Source organism: Lissotriton vulgaris, chromosome 1_1 (assembly GCF_964263255.1).
Source record: "Lissotriton vulgaris chromosome 1_1, aLisVul1.2, whole genome shotgun sequence".
Taxonomy (NCBI): Eukaryota; Metazoa; Chordata; class Amphibia; order Caudata; family Salamandridae; genus Lissotriton; species Lissotriton vulgaris.
Window position 1 is genome coordinate 851,557,324 of NC_141685.1, and position 14,671 is coordinate 851,571,994.

The 14,671-nt window shown below is 45.3% G+C and overlaps 1 protein-coding gene across 1 annotated transcript in view; it reads left to right on the forward strand.

Moving 5' to 3' along the window:
* Positions 1–201: 201 nt before the first annotated feature.
* The window catches only part of ARHGAP29 (Rho GTPase activating protein 29), a 393,170-nt gene continuing 378,700 nt past the window's right edge, over positions 202–14,671 (forward strand). The window contains exon 1 of the mRNA XM_086957877.1: positions 202–466. The gene's annotated coding sequence lies outside the window, so the exon portion shown is untranslated. The remainder of the gene's footprint in view (positions 467–14,671) is intronic.

The window sequence follows — 14,671 nt, forward strand, 5'->3', positions numbered from 1 at the left end:
GGAGTGGTGTTTTGCAGCCTGAAGCCTGCCCACTATTTTCCGAAATAGCCACCTCTCGTTTTTAGCAGCCAATGAGCAGTTGCAGCGATTTACACCGCTCGCATACTCCCCTCCGTGGCCCCGCCTCTCCCAGCAGCGGTCTACGGGCAGGGGGCGGGTTACAGCGCGCGGTCCAGGCAGAGGGAAGTGGGAAGGACGCGCGCTCACAGGGACTCGAATTAGTGTTTTCAGCGCGTGGAGGACCACGTGGGCGGCAGGCGCGCGGCTGGGTTCCTCCGTCTGCGCGTGCGCGCGGCAGTCGGTGAGCGGCGGCGGCGCGCGCGGGCTGAGGGACTGGCAGAGCGTGCGGCTCGAGTACGGGAGGCAGCGGTGTTAACGACGGTCCCAGCACACTTGTGACTGACGGCTCCGGAAGAGACGGCACCGGGGCAGGCGAGGCATGCCGCGCGGCAGAGTCGCTTCTCAGGTAGGTGGAGGCGCCACACTGGGATCGGGGAAGTTGGAGAAACGCTGATTTGTCTCGAAGCAGGCGGCTGAGGATACAGCAGTTTCCCCGGCTGAGACCTGTTGCGCGATAACGTTTCTGTAAGGGTTGTTCCGTAGGTAGTAGTCTTGCTGCGGGGTGAACCTGTTGGCTGTCGGTGCTGGAGAGAGCGGTGCAGTAACCAGTTTTCCTTAGCTTTAAATTGGTACCGGGTATTGCGGTAGCACAGGCATCAAGAGGGTGCGCTAGGTGCCCCCATCCCCCAGGGTACAATAGTGCACCTTCCTGTGTGTGAGCTCAGGGCGGAGGAGCTGCCGTGGACGCAGGGGGGTTTCCTGGGTGACAATTCATCTAATAGACCGCCCCTGTGGGCTGATGGTGGTCTTCCTTCAGCTGCACTCTGGTGTCCAGTGCGTATGTATGGTTGGTAGGGGTCCGTGGATTTAGAGGGTCGGTTGGGTTCACCCTTTCCACGATGTTGGAATTTCCTACAGGGTTGTGGGGTGTTTCTTGAGTTGTAGGTGTGTTAAGGGAAAGGGTTTTGCAGAAGGTAGTGGTCTCCTACTATTAGTGCAGTGAAGGGTGTTGAGGGTCTCTATTGCAGGGGATGGGGGTTTCTCATGGGTGTTGGGACATCCTTGTGTGTTTGTAGTCGGTGTTTCTGGGTCTTTTCTCTCTGGCCGACGTGAGTTTTCGATTGGCATTAATCTGGTGATTTTATTTGTAATGGTGCAGTGAGTCCGGGGTCAATCTGAAAAGAGTGTGTCGCATGGTGTGGTCACATGTCATTGAATTGGCTTTTAAGGGTGGGCGGGACACTGGTGTTGTCGCTGATTGCTGATTAATTACGGAGTGGCTCTGGCTGCACCTTTTCTCTCTGGTTGGTACTGTGTCCCCTACTACAGGCTTGGCTCTACATAGCCCCTCTGCAGTTATGTCCAAAACTATGACAGCAAAATGAGCGACTTTTTTATTGGTAGGCTGGTGTCACTCTGAAGTACTCAGGCAGGTGCTCGTGCCATGAACAGGTGTCGGAGGTTGGCTTTGAGCACTCACCTTGACCAAAGGTATCCAGCGCCATCTCATTTGTATTTATTTTTTGAAGCTTTGTATAGCCCAAACTGGACTCGAATGTTTTGGAGTGCTTTACATGAGCACAAACTACTTTGCACATCATATTAGCACCAGTTACGTTAAGCGCAAGGTCGGATTCATTTGTTTTTATTTCTTAGGCACGGGGAATGAGTGATTTTCCCAGAATCAGAGGATGTGGAGCCGAGACTCAAACCTAGTTCCGCAGAAGTCAGCAGCTTTGGCCCTGACGCCACATATATCTACTTTCCACTAGTGTAGTCCTTGCCCCTTTATGATGGCGCCCTGAATATGAACCCAGACCCGCTGTCAGCCCTATATGGTTTAAACACTTGGACACATGAGTGGCAAACTGTATCGCACACCCCAGATCTTCCATCGACCTCTGTTCCCGGATTGCTTGCCTCCTGTCGATCGCTCCCCGTACCATCCAGACACATTGCCCTATACCCACCCCTCTGTTATCATCGATTGATCAACCCCGTCATTTGATTGCTCTGTGTCCCTGTCCCTCCCCTCTTATCCGATTTCCCCCAATCCCCTTCTCCCGCGGGCCATGCTGTGGATTGTATGTTAATGCCCACAGGAGCGCGAGCTGCCTCTTCTCACACCCTGGCAGCTGAAAGGGTCTGAGGAATGCCAGATATTCAGAGCTAGTGGCACCACCCCCACGCCCCCAGACTCCCCCACTGATTCCAGGCCCCCTTTCTCCCAGCGCACAGGAGAGCAGGCTGCGGTTGTGACCTCGGGGGTGGGCAGCCCGCTCTCCTTACTCAAATGGGTGCTTGTGAGCAGTGGCTGCAATACTTCATCGCGGGGAGTTGTGAAATGAGGAAATATACGGTGTTTACTTTGTGAAAAACAGCCCGTTACCACTTGATCGCAGGTCGAGCACGCTTCCTAGGTTGGTCCAGCAGCATGCGTACCCATGGGTTTCTTTCGTATGCATCTCTTTTTATATTTTTTTGTTGAATGTTTTTTCGATTTCGTGTTACGCGTGGTGCCTATAACTTGTTTTTATTTATTTCTGCAGCGACTTGCTGGTGGCTTAACATGACTGTTAATTCTAAAGTGTTTAAGACAAAGAGGTGTTGGAAACCCCCAGGATCCACAGTGATGAGTGTAGACCCAACCTCCATTGAGCACTTCTCATAAAAAAATGTCGTTACATAGGTATCGGCTGCTCTGAAGTAGGAGCGGGAGTCTGGGATCCGAGACGGATTGTAGGTGATGTGGATTGCGTTCTTATTTATCGGAGAAAAGTATAATATTTCCTGGAGTAAAAACACTTTTGCATGGCGCAGATTGGTAGGCTGGATCTCGGGGTAGTGGCTTTGGTTTTGGGTTATAGTGCGAATAAAATAAACAGAATGTGATAGATCCATGAAAGGTTATCATAGGAGAGGAGCTAAAATGCCAAAGAAATACAAAAAACGGTTGCTGGCACACTTGAATCAAAACTAGCCACTCGCAATTACCATTTCCAATGTATTGTGTTTTACCATCTATTGCTCCAAACAGAGGCTGGCCATGCACAGGTCTAACTTGGTCTTATTGTAGTAAAAAACTGTCCGACCTGAACTGCCAGGCCAAGTCCCCCTCCCCCCTAGCCCCCCCTCCCCCATACATGGTCACCAGCAATCTCAGAACGCTGCAACACTGGGTCTCCTAAATGGGGTTTAGCTTGAGTCCTGTTGCTCGTGGACATGCGCCCCACTCCTGATCAGACCAGTCACACTTATGGTGTCTCAGATAGAAACTCGAAAAAGTGATGGGTCGAATGCTTTGATCTCAGCTACTGGTAATTTACTGTGCCCACATCCCAGTTAATCATTTGTTTGCTATGCCACTCCAGAGTGAAATCAACCATTTGCAAATCTGATTTGGTCGTGCTATAATGGGAAGAGCAAAGCCTTAGTTGCCGGGTGTCATGCTGTGTAGACTGAAAGACAAGTATTCCCAGAAAGCTGTAGTCTCTAGTGTTTCTGTTTACTCTTCTGTGCGTGACTTTTGTAAACGGTCTAGAGTGACCAGTTGTAAGTCCCACCCTCTAGGTACCCTAGATCACCCCTCAGTTTGAGCCACCATTTCTGCTCTATAGTGTCACTCTGTGTAGGTAGAGAGAGCATGGGAAAATCTGAGTGACTACCACCTTTACTCAGACGACACCCAAATCTATTTCAGGATCAAGTCTCCCAGCGGCATCAAACTCCTCAATACCACCCTAACCGAGATCCAAACTTGGTTCTACGTTAACCACTTAAAGCTCATCCCAGACAAAACAGAACTAATCCTATTCTCTCCAAAAAGTAACCACCATCCAATCCAAGAGTGGCTCAAGAATCTGGTAGCCCTAAACTGCCCCATACCCTAGCCGACTCAGTTAAGTCTCTAGGCATCACCCTTGACAAGAACTTATCAATGGAGGCTCACATCAAAAACTCTGCACAAAGTGCTCTCTTCTCTCTAAAACACCTCAAGAAACTGAAACTTTTCCTACCCCACGATGACCTCAAGACAGTAGTCCAATCCCTAGTTCTCTCTAAAATTGACTACGGGAACGCCATCCTTACAGTGACTCCAAAAGCTCACCTAACCCCTCTAAGGGCAGTGCTAAACATGTCCGCTTAACTCGTATCAGGAGTTAAAAGATTTGAACGCATCACTCCAGCCCTCAACGGCCTCAATTGGCTTCCCATGGAAGGGTGATGTATCTATAAATTGGCCTGCATCACACAAAAAACCCTTCACTCTTCTGACCCCAACTACTTAAATTATAAACTGAGTAGAGCAGGTCAACCCAGAACACTTAGATGCTCCAACTCACTCCTTCTCATTCCTCCGAAACTGAAAAAGAAAACCACCCAATACCGATCGTTCTCTGGCAACGCTCCCAGGATATGGAACGCCCTCCCTGGAGTCCTCAGATTTAACCCCTCCTTCTCCTGTTTCAAAAGAGACTTGAAACTCCATCTCCTAAACAAATTCTTTCATGACCAACGTCAACTAACCAAGTCTTCTGTTTCAGAGTTATCTCCTCTCTCTCTGGACATTCATGGATAGTGATGACCGGACCATGTCACTCTCGCCTTTCTTTTATTGCTCTCTCCTCCTCCGCTGCACTGCATATTTTTTGCCCATACTGTATTTCTTTGTTTCTATAGTTTGCTTCCTTACTGCCAGCCTACAATGTAATGTCATTCTGATGTTTACTGTGTGTATGTAAAGCGCTCTGAAACTTACGGGATAAGCTAGCGCTATAGAAAACCTTAAAAATAAAAGCTTCCATACTGACGTGCTAGTTTCTATGCTCTTTTTAGGTGCTTATACACTCTAAACCCAGTCTTCCTAGGTTACTGCAGCTCCTGAGATGGGCTCTACATGCTTGCAGCATTTCACTAGAACATAGGTGCAGCCCTCTGGTGAATAGCTGGCCAGTTCGTACACAGTAGGCCTCGCCCTTTTAATGTGCTAGTGTCTATATCTTTACCATGAGATCCACCTGTTTGACTTGAAGCGCATGTGATCTGCTGAAAAGCTTATACCCAGAGGTGCTGTGATCTGCTGAAAAGCTTATACCCAGAGGTGCTTTTAACAACGCGTCTGTGTATGGGCGTCAAGAAAGCTGTGGATCTGCTGTAAGCCCTGTTCTTCCAAGTTTGCCAAAAGTTTCGTCACCTGTCACCGGGCTGCACCTGCGTTCAGCTGTTTTCCTATGCTTGATGTGAAATTAATGTACCGGAATTGCCTTACTGAAAGCCCTGGGCCTGTCCTCTCTAGAAGTCAAGAGCTCTTGACCCACAATCCATTTGCCACCAGTTCTACCTTCTGTTAGCTGCTTTTTTGTGCTTGGCGGTGGTGTATGGATGGGGTTCCTGTAACTTGATGAAAGCCTAAATAGCTTTGTGTGTTTAGAACTCTTGACCCTGCATTCCTGAACCCCCCCAGTTCTTCCTCCTTTTAACTGATTTTCTGGGCACGGACATCTAGTTGTGATGACCTACTGCAATACTCTTCACATGCAACATCCATTATTTTCTATAGCTTCTGCGATCTCATGAACGTCCTTTGCCTACAAATGGGCTCCATTATACTTCTGTCTACCTTTGTGTGCCTGATATTAGGATATGGTTGAAGCTTTTTGATCATCTCTTAGTTTCATCCTCTGCAAAGGACACTCCTGAGCCTGTAACTCTCTGTCCAAGGTTTTAGCTTCTTTTGTTGGGCATCATCAGGGCAGTGTTATTCAGCAACCTCGTGCCTAGTCATACACATTGAGTGAGTCTTTGGGGGTTTCAGTGGCTCTTGGCCCTTCAGGTTTTTGCCTTGGGCTCCTTGCTGCATTTTTGAGATCTTGTGTATTTTTTGATGGGGCATGCAAAGATTGCTATTAAACTTCTTGTGAGTGTCCAGCAGTACAATGTAAGATCCATGCAGTGGACATGTTTAGGGGCTTTGAGCCGAGCCTGACTATCTCTGTTCATTTGGATGCTCACCTGGAGATGTTGATGAGACACGCATTCGTCACTCCAGTGAGCTGTTGTAAGAGCCTATCCAATTTACATGGTCGTAGGTCTGCATCTGTTTGGTTTCTCTGTGTACTCGGACACCCTTGTGTATGTGTTGATGGCACTTAGATACTTTTCTAGCGAGTTGAAAGGGTACCTTTTAGCACGCCACCCAGATATATACTAGGGTTTTTTGGTACTCCAGTGCCACTGTAATGATGTTCCTTTGAGGTGGAGTAGTCTTTTAGTCTCAGTGGAAAACCTAGATTGTTCCATGTTCCTGTGTTAGCTGGCCTGCAAATTGTGATTGTCGAAGGAATAAAACTTCACTCTATAGGTGAGCTGTTAAATGTGCTTATTTCTCTTTACTACTTTATAACATCACCCTTGGTAGTTTTTTTTAATGTACTGAATAATTATCGAACAGAATTTTCTTATTGAATGCATTGTAGCAAAACAAAGACCACTGTGCTGTAACTGGTTAGTATTCCCAGTGTGTCCTTTCTCTTGTCCAAAAAAACGTGCACTTCACACATAGCAGCTAATGTTATCTTGCCTTTTTATTAAGTTTGCATGCCTCTTTTACTTAAAAAAGCGTTGGCTTCTTCTTGATATTCATACCTTCATATATTGTGTTTAGTTGAAGGGACTTATTTTTGTAAAATACACACATATTAAAGCACCATTTCAAATGTTAGAGTTGAATTAGAGCATGGTGGATTTTGTGAGTAAGCTCTGTCTGACAATACAAATCTACAGAACTGATAAATGGGCTAGAAAACGTTTCTTTTCTCTACGGAGGAGTTACAAATGTGCTGTAAAATATTTCCAATGAATGTATATCCCCTGAAACTAAAAAACACTCCGCTCCTTATGAAATTTGGCAGGTTATGGTCTTCTTCCCTGCTATTTCGGCTTTTATATGAAAATTACACCACCAAAACAAACCATGTCCAACCTTAATACGTGCCTTTGTTTTACTAATGAGGGCTTTTTATATGTCTCCTTATAAAGGCAAAGATTGGATCCGACAGCATGGCGTATGTAGGGTATTTTAAAGACCTTGGGCAGTCCTAAGAGGTTTTAGTTGTTTTATCGAATCAGATCTTTGCAGCATCTCAAGATTACTGTTGGAATGGCTTCACATATCTGCTAAATGCTCGGGTCAACCCTCTTCCTACTAGGACTCGTTATGGGTCATTCAGATAGTTTCACGCATGTTAGAATTAAGCTTGCTTAACTGGATGAGCATGCCGATTTAAGTACTTGGCTGCCCTCGGGGACAGTCAAATCCTTTACCTAAGAAAACGAATTATAAGGAGGCTTAGCTTTTTGTTTACCTGAAAGGAACATTTCCTTATGTGAAAGGAGCAGGCAGTCTAAATTGACTTTGTAATTTCCAATGTAAAGATGGTATGAGTGTGTGAAATTATGCATTAGAATAATAAATGTCGAACTTGGAGGAAGCCACCCAACCAGTTTTCTTTACTTTGTACTAGAAACGTTATTATAGTCTTTGACAACTTAAAGGGTCATATATCTGAATATATATTTGGTGTCTAAGATGTTGGTTTACAACTAAGGGGGTGAGCAGTCTTCTATACAGAATAACTTTATGGAAGCCCCAGAAGTGTGCCTAAATTCCCTCTAATTGATATTTTAACCCATTGACATGCTCTCTTAGCTGTTCTCATTTTCTTCTGACCCTTCCCAGAGGGGACTCTGTCCAGGTTTCCTTAACTGGATTCGATTGCTCGTTTCAGAAGAGAAAACTGTTCAGATGGGCATTTGTAAAAAAATACATACAGAGCAAAACACAAAAAATGCACGCCAGATTTTGATGTCACTGTTCAACAAAAAAAACAAAACCGCATCAGCATCACTTAAGGGTATAAGTTTGGAGTGTGTTAAGCTCGTGCCTGAAGTCTGGAAGCAAATGCTCAGCCTAACCCGTTTGGTGACTGCAGCGCAGTATGTGCATATTTCAAAATTGTCTTTGGCATCGTTTCAGGGCTGCTTTAGTTTTGAATTTAATCAATTAGAACGGTGTGTTTTCCTTCAGCGTGCCTACTAGCCATATTTTCACTGAACTTCTGTTATAGTAAAGATGGGAGGGAGTGAGCTTGCCAGGGCTACATGCCTGGCATACCATTCACTGTTATCTTTTTAGCCCTCTGCATTCCTTTCATCTTATAGCAGAAACATGGAGGTGAATTTGTTTTTGTTTATAATTTAATGATAGTATTAAATATGTTATTTTACAGAGATTCAAAAAGCTAGCTTTCTGACAATATTATTTAAGCAAGGGCCCTTCAAACTGTCATTACTCTTGCACACAAAAAAAATGTATTTTTTTGTCCCCCCTCGTATACTCCAAACTCCTTCTGTTGATGTCATCTGCCCAAATTGTGTAAATGTTAGTTTATATGGTACCTTGTTTTCATTTATTTTAAAGCCTTAACAGCAACATTCGTAATTGTATTTTCTTGCCCTGGTTTCTATGATTACATTGTGGACCGAATTGAGGTGTTGTCAGTCATGGTTGTATGTGTACATATTACCTGGAGGTATTGTGCCCTACAGTGATTTGTCTTTTGGTAACGGTTTTCAGGCAGCCATAAATAGATTGCTTTTATCTGTAACCGTTCCTATGAACTCTGCTTCCTGGTAGCATCAACTGCTGAACCCTATATCAGAGTGGGGTCTACTGGGAGTTTGTTTTTGTATGGACGGTGCTGTGTTTAATATTTCTGGCTACTTGTGCTAAGCACATAACCAAATGGCTCAATGCTTGCAGTCTGAACGACCCGGGGACACAATGGCAGCAGTGCATATTTTACAATCAGTTTACAAGCCCTAATCACTTGAAACCTCAGTGCAATGTTTAGTCTCGGACAACCCTCAGCACAACTTACAAGTAGTGCAACGGTTAGTCTCTCCCCACTTCAAGCACATGATTAGAATAGTGCAATGTTTACAGTCTTTGATGGCCCTAACTAACCATATTATAGAAACTATTCAATGTTTACTGTCTGACAGTCCTAACCACGAAGTAGGAGCTCAGTATTTATTCCATCTGATAACCCTAAGCATGTGATACAAGTAGTGCAATGTTTAGTTTGGGTTTTGAACAATACTAAGCACATAATGCCAACAGTGCAATGTTTACAGTTTGTGACCGACTGTCATTATCAAGTGATACATATATTGCATTGTTTACAGTCTAGGTGTCTGAACAATCCTTAGCACATGATGCAAACAGTGCAATGTTTGTCTGGATGTCTGATAGTCGTAAGCAAATGATATTAACAGTGCAATGTTTACAGTCCGTGGCTGATAGCCATAAGCACATGATACAAATAGTGCAATGTTTATAGTCTGGGTGTCTGAACAATCCTTAGCACATGATACGGACGGTGCAATGTTTAAGCATATAAAACAAATAGTGCAATGTTTATAGTCTGTGTGTCTGACAGTTTTAAGCATGTGATAGGAACAGTGCAATGTTTGCAGTCCGTGACCGACAGCCATAAACAAGTGATACAAATAGTGCAATGTTTACAGTCTGGGTGTATGACCAGACCTACACATATGATAGGAACAGTCCAATGTTTACAGTCTGGGTGTCTGACAGTCCTAAACACATGATACGAACAGTGCAGTGTTTACACTGTGACTGGCAGACCTAAGCACAAGTGAAACGTTAGTGCAGGGTCACTGCTTCTCTTTTTAAAGTCTTCTAGTTGGAATGCTGTAGTGAAGGAATGGTCTCTCATAGTGTGGTTACCAGTTCTGTGTCTACTGTTTGATGTTTCCGGTGCACTGAAATTCGCTTCAATTTTCTTCTGTGTTAAGGAAGATAACATATTGCGCGCGTGCCTTTTTTACATTCTGATAACCACATCCGCCCGTCACTCGGTGTTGATTCAGAAACATCATACACAGAGCACTTCCGTTCCAAAACCCACACGCGTTCTGCAGTTGCATTTCTTAGCCAGCGTTTCCATTTCAAAGAGTCAATGTATTTTGATGACTGTTGTTCGTGTCTGTGGATGGCAGCTACAGCTGTGCCATTAAATACGCTGCCACAAGTCATTAACGTCTTTTGGGAAGGCATTTTAACTCATGCCCTGTTTTACAGTAAAAAAGCAGGATGAATGGGAAAGAGAACAAAGTTGAGGTTCACTTTTTTTAGGTCGAGACCCTAAAGGCTGCGCTTGCGCAGTCTCCGGTCGGAGATTTAATGACTTGGAGTATAGGGGCTTGAACCCGCCTCTCTCCTCCTCCCTACTCCTCCATTGGCTGGCTTCCTAAACGGAGGCCAGCCATTGGAGGAGACAGGCGCCACTCCAATAAAGCCCCGTCTTTCGGATTCTGGGGCGTGTTTTTGGCGTTCTTTCCACCTGTGACGTCATCCGTCACTCAGAACGCCCAAACATGCCCCCGATTCCGAAAATTTCGAAAGCTTGCGGCGGGCATTTTTTTTTGTGAGGAACAGCTCCGAGGGCTCGCGGGATTCGGCTCACAGATATGGGCTAAACTACCTTGGATATTGGTGAAAGATTTAAGACCCCAAGTGCCAACCAAGGCCTCAAATCCCCCAAGAACCAATTGGTATAATAGTTCGTCGCTGTGTCTCCCTGTGCCTAGCTGCCGTTATCTGCAGATGTGTTAACAAACAGGCATAGCTAACCGGAACCGGACGTGCACACTGCTCAGCCTTCAGAGGTCGGAATGAGATGAAAGGCAGAGGAGACGACCTGCCCTATTGAAGGCACAACGTGTGCTTCGGAGAGGCTGTGTCAACTCTCTTTCCCATGTGTGTGTCTGTCATCTGTTGCACCCGGGAGCCTCTCTAGAGTTTGTTAATTCTAGTGTGCATGTGTCTTGTGTTGTGTGTGTGTGCGCACGTGTATGTGCACCCAGTGCCCCTCTGTGTAGTTAGTTCCCTGGGTGCCTGCAGTGATTTCCTGCCCCTTCTGCCCGCTTGTTGCCCCCGCGCCCCTGTGCTTGTAGTTTGGTGCACCTGACCATCCATGTGTGGTTCTGTTCCGTGAGAGCTTCTGCATGTTTCCTGCCGCCCTTGAGTGTTGTTTGTGCACCAGACTCTTTGTCTGTGCGATCGGTTGTCTTCCAGTGCCCGTGTATACAACGTGTAGGCCTCAAGTACCTGTGTATGTCAGTTGGTACATGGTCACCTCAGGAGTGCTGCCTTCCCCAGCAGTGCCCGCTCTGTTAAGAGGCTAAAGCCAGCCCACTCCCTCCTAATTCAGGAGGAGGAGCCCCCTCCCGAATCTGCCACTGACGGGGCTCTCTTTATCCGCACAGCAAAGGCCTGTCATGCTCCCCTCAGCCCCCTGCGGATGGACACGCACTGACAGCCCTCGGGGTTGTTGGGGGCTCACCCAATGCCCCCCCCTAAAAATAATTATATTAGATACACAGACTGGGCGGGGGCAGGGGAGTCGTCAGAATCGTGCAGTGAACCGCAAAAGTGGTGGGGTACTTGGTCTGGCTCTTGCAAGTGACCGGGGGGGGGAAATGTATGGGGAGTAGGGAGTGGGGCTGCTTCACCCTGTCCAGGGACCCCGTGCCCTGTATGACCCCCTTGCCCCCTTCCATCAAACTACTTGCCCCGCTTCCCTTCTGTTTTTGCTTTAAAGGAAAGTCAATCCGAGCTTCCTGCTTACGAAAAAAATATATTTTATTAATCGTCATACATTTTACTTACACACTTACAAACTAAACCCTTGTTTTACCTTTAATTTTTGGAACGCTTCGCTCTTTTCACACATATAAATAGACATTTTAGACTTTTTTCGATTTTGTGATGGCAAAAAACATACCCACATGCCCGTTTGACACTTTCAGACATTCTGTAAAATTCCAAGAGGGCCGCTGCGAAATCGGGGAAACAAGAAGGCTCCGAATTTGGCGCACTTTACCCTGCGTTTCGAATGCATCGGAGGGCCGTGCCTATTTTCCGTCCAGGCAAATATACCTGGAGTCTGTACTTTTGTCCCTGTTTACCAAACAAGCGAAGAGGCAACACCCTTAAGAGGTCCCAGTTTCACTGGCCGGTAACAGGACTAAACTATGAAGCAAATTCGGTTTCTCTTCATTATCCAGGGTCAAGTGCAAACCTTGGCGGTATTTAAACGCAACCTTTCCATTTACCTCTACCACCCCCATGCGTGATATGGACCATTCCGTCTTCCATTAAGACTATTTGTTGTCTTTTAAGGCACGTGCAATGCTTTTTTAGTAGGTTGCAGAAATAGTGAGTGTTCTCTGAAAGGGGCGTGGCCTAAGAAGCATTTCTAAGAATCCTTTCCACAAGGTGTGACTTATGTACCTGGGGCCGGGGGCCTAATGTAAACTAAAATTTTGTGCTTTCCCTATTGGACTCAGACTAGTATTGTGGTGCCTGCTATAAGCTTTGTTTTTATGACACCTAAATGTATCACATATTAAAAGATATGCACCTAAAATATGCCAGACCTATCAGTCTTGCCAATACTAGCAGTATCAGACAAGTAACAGTGACTTTTTATTATGAATCATTATAATTGAGAATGTTTCAATCCTAAAAAGATGAGGCTATGGATTGAATATTACTGTGGTCTGTGGAAAGACTACTGCTCTTCAGAATGTTGTATTTACCTCACTTCTCCCCTTCACACACTTTCCTCCCTACTGTGTGATACACACCCTTTTCTCTCCATCTTTCTGAAATCCCCACCGGCATAGTCCTCTTCTGCACCCTCATTTCACCCTCTCCTGCACACATTTCATTGCACCCCAACACACTAAACACCCACTCACTAATTTTTAAAAATGTACTTTTGCTCTGTAAATTGACAGCGGTGTACCCTTTCACACACACTGGATTAGAACTACAATTGGCATTCATGACCATTGTACTGCATCTGCAGAGAGGCCAAGGACTGCATGGGCAGTATTGTGGTCACCTTTAAAGCTCACTGGCAGGTACCGCGAGAAACTCCCCCTGTCTGTAGTCTAAACTCTGGAGTTTACAAACATGACCAGAAACTTCTCGCTTTCCACTTCTACAGTTATGGCAGGAAAAGGTTTCACTGTTTTTTGTTGTTAATTTCTGGCAAGTGTGTAACCTTTCACAGAAACTGTAACGGTTTATAGAAAAATATAACCTTCGGGGGTACGGAGACAAATCTTTGTCAAAGATTGACTTTAATTCAATGCACTATAATACTAAACAAATGTACAAATAACACAGCCTTAAATGCCCACCCACAATCCGACTCTCACACAGGCTCCTACTCTCTCAGTAGACATTATTAAAGATGATTACGATGCTTTAAACGAAAACTGCAGAAACACAGCATCTTGGAAAACGTAAATACCCCTGGAAAAGTAATTTAAGATACCCATGAAATACAGAAACTACCTCCCCGATATGGGTTTTCTTTATAGTTTGCTCAGCCATTGTTCAAAAATCATGCAAACTTTCCCCCGAGAAGCTAACTGCAGAATATAGCGCCTGACAGGGACCAGTTTCAACGTTTTAAATACTGCCTTCTGGATCAGACGGAACCCGGAACATTTAAAGCACAGGGCACGTGCTTTACAAGTCGGGCGCCGATACATCGTGCCTTCTCCGAGGCCCATCACGTTACTCGCGATTGCCCTGTCAGAAGCCAGAACGCTGCTGAGGTGAGTTTACTGCCGCCCCAAGCCCGCCTTTTAGTGTTGTTCCGAGAGCAGCCGTTTCCAGGCGCCAACAAACGAATCAAAATTCGGCACAACCCATCTCTCCGTGGCACTCTCCAAGAACTGGGATCGCGGCGTGATCTGCGACGCAATCACCCTTCTCAGAACTTAAAATGTTTGTTATAAAGCCCACAGAATTCGTATCTTCATTAGACGGCTCAACCTGTAACTGCCACTTGGGAATTTGACATTGAAAATGGCAATTTCTGAAACACAATTTTATACGAACAGAGACCTTTTTATTATGCTTCAAGGTCTGTGCACGTAAAAATCAGTGCTGAATATTAACAGTAAATTGCAAATTCGAAACTAAGATTTGCACATATATCTTTTTGTGTCTGTATATTGTGGTCTGTTTTCTCTGCGGGTGTGCGGACTTCTGTCTGCATGAGTCGGTCTATTTATTTACCGTCCAGTTGTAAGTTTACAAGTCTCAGCGAGTGTATTGGACGTTTTTACATGTGTGTTTCTGTGTGTGCCTGTGTATGCATCTTTGTGTCTGCAACGCCACGTGACTGCTTGTCCAGCTGGGGTTGTTTATGTTTGTGTCACTGTTACCTGCTTCTGTGTATGTTGTACAACAGTGATTTTGTATGCATGTGTGTGTTTTTGATTACATTTGCGTGTAACTTTGTGTGTATACCTGTAATTCTGTTTTGTATTGATCTATATATTTCTGTCTATGTTTCGCTATGTGTGTTGTGGGTGTGTACTTTCTGCCTGCGTGTTGATTAATAATGTTCAAATGAGCACTTCTACAAGTGTCTGTGCGTGTCTGGGTGGTATAGTGGGGCACGCGTTGTGTGTGTGTGTGTGTGTCTATGCATATATGTGT